Genomic DNA, 5,433 nt, shown 5'->3' on the forward strand with positions numbered 1-5,433 from the left:
TTGGGGACTAGGGAAGAGAGATGAGAGATTGCAGGGGCGAGTAGAGGTAGGGAGGGCTCGTAACAGGGGTGGGTTTTGGATCCCGCAGGAAGAGGTTGGGGTGGGGCTGGCAGCGGTGGACCTGTTGGATCACCGGAGAAGGTGGTCGTCACGGTAGAAGATCTGGATCCGGAGTTAGTTTATTAATAAAGAATAGGGAAGGACACACCTAACTTTTCAAATTAATAGGGAATATAGAAAACTAACAGAGTTAGCATTTAGGGATACAGACGTAATTAAGGGGTGATAAATGTAATTTTCCAAAGGAAAAATTACTTGACACTCCTAGACTATTGCCCATTTTTCTTCTAATACCTAATATTTCAAGTAATTTTTTCTTCTAATACCTAATTTTTCAAACAATTACTTGAGACCCTCTGAAACCTGACGATGTTAATTTACTGTTAGTGATTGAATAGAAAAATCCATTTTACCCTTATGAAGTTAAATGATCAATTTTTTCATTTTACCCTTATGAAGTTAAATGACCTACTTACCCTTCTTCTCCATCTTCTAATTCTTCTTCCTGCTGCAACCCACAAGGGAGGGTAACCAGAAGCAGCGAAGCTCCGAACAAAGATGAGTACTATGAATATCCTCCCTTCCCACACGTCTTAACTCGCACAATCAAAGGGTCTAGAATAGCCCAAAACATGTGCACTCAACGGCCCCACATCCTCCCCATCTCGATCTTTATCCTCATCTCTGATTCCTTCTGACTGCATCTCTGAGATATTTCTCTCTCGTCAACGCCACTATCTCTCTAAAGAGTAAAGTCTAAACCCCGAGATCCCTCTGACCCTCTCTCTCTCTCTCTCTCACTCAAGTGTGTGTGAATGAAGAGATGAAGAAGATGACGAAGTTGAAATCAGAGACAGTAACAGTGTCTTTAGCTTGAAGGTTTTGCCGTCTATGCTCATCACCTTTGTAATCCTTCTTCCTCCTACTACTGTGTTCCCCATTGCAAATTGAGAATGAGAATTTTGGAATAAGAGAAGAATTGCTTTATAAGGGTCTCTTTTCTGGGAAGATAGAGAAGAAGAAGAGTCACGGGTCAGAAATGGGAGGCAAGAGATGAACTGAGAATAATAATAATGTAAGTAGAGGAGGATGAGTCTAATAATGGAAAACTAAGTCTTAACTTTTTTATTCTGAGATGATTGTTGTTTTATTTATTTATTTATTTATTTCTCTAACAGTCCAAGAATTGTGAATCTGAAAATGGAGATGAGTAGATGGCGTGAAAATGAGTTATAAGAAAATGGATTTAAATGGAGAGATAGAGGGAAGGGGGTTTAAGGGAGGGAGGTTGGGTTTGGGAAGTTTCTATTTTGGTGATGCTTGTAAACCTGGCGGGGATCATGGAGAGAGCAGACAAGTCACTGCTCTCAGGTGTGTACAAGGAAGTTGGGGTCGCCCCCCACACTGACCTAACTGGCCTCGGCTCTCTCACCCTCTTCCGATCCATTGTGCAGTCCCTCTGCTACCCAATCGCAGCCTACTTTGCCACCACCACTAATCCCGAGGCACAACCGACCTGAAATCGATAGAAATCTGCAGAGAACCCTTGAACCATCCTTTGCATCAATTTTTAGGGTTATTTCAAAATTTTTTTCCCATTCCACGGGTACCGAACTGTCATGTTGCAGATGTGATGCAGCAAGGGGGTCGGGCGAAGGGGTTGCAAGAGGAAAGAGGAGGAGGGGGTAAATCTGTCACTTCAGTACCTTTTAAGGATAGCTTAGATATTATAAAAATTTTAATCGATAACATCATCACTAAACTAATGGACATGACTTACTTGAAAGAAATGGTAAAATCTAAGGGTATTCAAGTAATTTTATGAAAAAAGAATAGTAATCCCAACCAAATTGTCACGTGTGTTACGTTTTACAAGGGAACTAGATACAGAGATGACGATTAGGGTTGTTGTTTCAATTATTATATAATTTCAATTTCAAGACAGTAGAATATAGGAAACACTCAAATTCATTCTCCCCTGACGTTGGTAGCGCAACTCCATGAACCGCTAAAGCTATAAGGTTCCTCACACGCAGGTTAATATCTCCATGTTATGCGTTCAACAAATTCCAATATTCTGTGTGAACTTCTATTTGTACAAGTAAAATTGCCACTGTGAAATTGATATTCTAAACCCTTGGTAGCATACAACTTCCATAAACTCCCAATGAAACAACTGGAAATTAATGATTGGGAAAATTACACCTACACTCCCTACACTTTGCCTAAAGTGATAATGAATCCGAGGTTTCAAAAAACCTCCTTGTAACCCGCAATCGTTATCCTTTCCAATTCGCTGTCTGTTCCAATTCCCTCCAATTCTTCGCATAGGAATGAAAATGACCATCCTACTCCAACTTGAGCAGTGTGTTCGGGCAGGGGATAGGGTGGTCATTTTCGTTCCTATGCGAGGAATTGGAGGGAATTGGAACAAGCAGCGAATTGGAGATGATAATTATTCTTATACACCCCCTCTTTAAAAAAACACACAAAAGTAACAGTCCGTTAGAAAATAAAGGTTAAGTGATGAGGTGGGCTTTATTTTGGACATGAAATGACTCTTTTACCCTTTCATTCTATCCTTAACAAACCAATCGTCTCTCCCAAACCTCACCTATCATCCCTGTTTGGCAAGGTTCAAAATCCAGGTATTGGACTCAGTATTGGTCATTGCCAAAACCTTTCACGATTGAGATCGGATCAGTACAAATTGGTCATGATCAGTCAAAAAACCCCCCAAAATCATTTTTTTATGGATCGGGTCATGTATCGACCAAAGTTGGTCGATGTTTGGAACTTGGGATTGGATCGGCCGATATTTTCTAGATCGGATCAGTCAATATCGATTGGTATCGGACAGTATCAATCAAGATAATATAAAAGAAAAACTTAAAAACTTTGAAAAAATAAAAAAAAATATTCAGTCGAATCGGATCGGCCGATCCAAGAACAATCCAATCAATCCTTGTTGTATCGGTCTTATCTCGGGATCGGTCTCGACTGATACCGATCCAATCCAGCCAATATCGGCCGATTCGATCTGAGACTCAGAACCATGTTGTCTAGCGCAGAGGCAGACCAACTCTGTTCCTCCTCCGGCGGAGAGAAGACCAGCCCTGTTCTAGTACATTCTCTCAGGTGATGGGCTGTCTTGCGAGGGTAGGGCAGCTTTAGATCTGATCCTCTTCCATGTCGGTATTCTAGTTGCTGTGCCAGCAAAGGCTGCCCAGATGGGGACGGCGATTACTGTGGATGCTTTGGGAAGAACTCTTGTTGATTGGAAGGCATGGATGAGAGAGAGAGTAATTTAATTTGGAGGAACTACAGAGATTTAACAATCGAGGGGTGGCCGCCGGTGGGCACTGGGCAAGACAAAGGAGTTGTTCATTGTAATTGGGGGAGAAAGGGAAAACGCAGAAGGCCTCCCCTTCTCTGGCTTAATGGAGGTAGGCCTTAGCAATCAATCAATCCCCTATCCCGATTGCCTCTTTTTCTTTCTTCTTTCTTTCTCCATTTAATTCATTAATTCATCCATTTCTGTTTCCATCCCCTACTTAATACCCTAACCTCTGTTTTTTCATTTTTAATAAATCAAGTCCTGATTGTTCATCAATAGGTTATGGTGCGGCTGTTGAGTTGGGCCCTCTTCGTGTTAAAAGAAACGGAGTTGGACTTGAGTTCAATATATGTATGCTTGGAATAAAAGCTTCGTACTTTCTCATTATCACAATTATTTCTTTCATTTTGTCCTTATTGTACAGACTCCCAATTTACCAAAATAAAAAGAGAAAATTACTTGAACACCCTCTGTACTATGACCAATTTACTTACCATTACCAACGTTTAAAACAATAACTTGACACCCCCCGAAACCTGATGGTGTTAGTCTGTTGTTAGTGTTTAATTGAAAATATCCATTTTACCCTTATCACCTATTCAAAAGAAAACAGTGGATAAATTACCAAATTTCCCTTCTTCTTATTGCAAACAACCTAGAATATCCTACCGACGGCCATTAAAAAAAAACCCCAACCATTGTTTTCGTCACGACGATGGCAGAATCTTTCTCAAACCCTCTTCGCCAAACCCCAAAAGATTACGCAAAATAGCAGATCCAAAGAACCAGCAGAGAGATCGATTAACAATCCACCAAAATAGGGAATCAAAATTAGAAGGTTTAAACTAGGGCTTAAAGCAGCCAGCCAAATAGACCTTTAACCTGGATCGAGTGGAGCTCTCTAGAGAAAGAATAAATTCTTCGAATATGGGCCTGATCAAAAGAATACTTGCAGAGAAGTTGCACCTTGAGATTGTAGCAGAGACAATCCTAAAACCAGTGAGCTGATATGAATCCCAGGAGAAAATTCCAGATCTGATAGACTGTGTTCAACAGGCCTTCAAAGGTAGGTCAAGTGCTTCTTGAATGGGACAGGAACAGCCCTCCAAATCTCAGTCCTATTGACTGTATGATGGCTGAGATCTGGGTCTTCGAATATCCAACAGAAAACAGAAAATATATGTATGCACATGAAAAAAAAAAAAAAAAAAAAAGGCAACCATGGCTGCTGCTTCAAGAACTGGCAGTCAATGTGTTGTTTAAACATTTTTTTCGGCCCTTAACAATCAAAAATAAAGGAAGAAGAAGATGTCCAAAGTTTTTTGATTGTTTTCTGGGCAACAGAGCAACGGCATCTCAGATTTATTATTATTTTTTTTGTACCTGAATCGGTCATGAAAGAGATTTATTAGGGTTTGAATCTGAAATCGATTAAGAGTTTTGGGTTATTTTGATTTGAAATTTGTTTAAGAAAAAATAAATTTTTTCTTAAATCTGTTAGGGTTTGAATATGAAATCGGTGGGTTGTAGGGAGAAGGAGGAGGAAGAGGGTACAAGAGTCACTTCATTTCCCTTTAAGGGTAGTTTAGGCATTACAAAAAATTTAATTGATGACATCATCACTAAACTAACGGACTTGACCTACTTGAAAGAAATGGTATACTGCAGGGGGTGTTCAAGTAATTGTTTCAAACGTTGGGGCGACCAAGCAAAATGGCCATAGTACAGCGGGTGTCCAAGTAATTTTCTCAAAAAAAAAAGAGTAAATTACTCCCCCCTCCCCTCGATTATGCTCTAATGACAAACCCCTCCCCTAGGTTTTGAATAATGACTCTCCCCTCCCCTGCATTCCCAAGATTCTATCAACCGTACCCATTCCGTTAAAAAGGGCTGTTAAGTGTTGAAAAAGACTATATTGCCCTCTGACCCACTTCTTCTTCTTCATCCTCCTCCTGCAACTCCAAATCGTATAGAATTGAATTCAATACCGCTAGTACAAACTGCAATGCATCTAGGTATTGCGATTTTAATCCTTC

The sequence above is a fragment of the Telopea speciosissima genome, chromosome 2 (assembly GCF_018873765.1).
Source record: "Telopea speciosissima isolate NSW1024214 ecotype Mountain lineage chromosome 2, Tspe_v1, whole genome shotgun sequence".
In the NCBI taxonomy this organism is placed as follows: domain Eukaryota; kingdom Viridiplantae; phylum Streptophyta; class Magnoliopsida; order Proteales; family Proteaceae; genus Telopea; species Telopea speciosissima.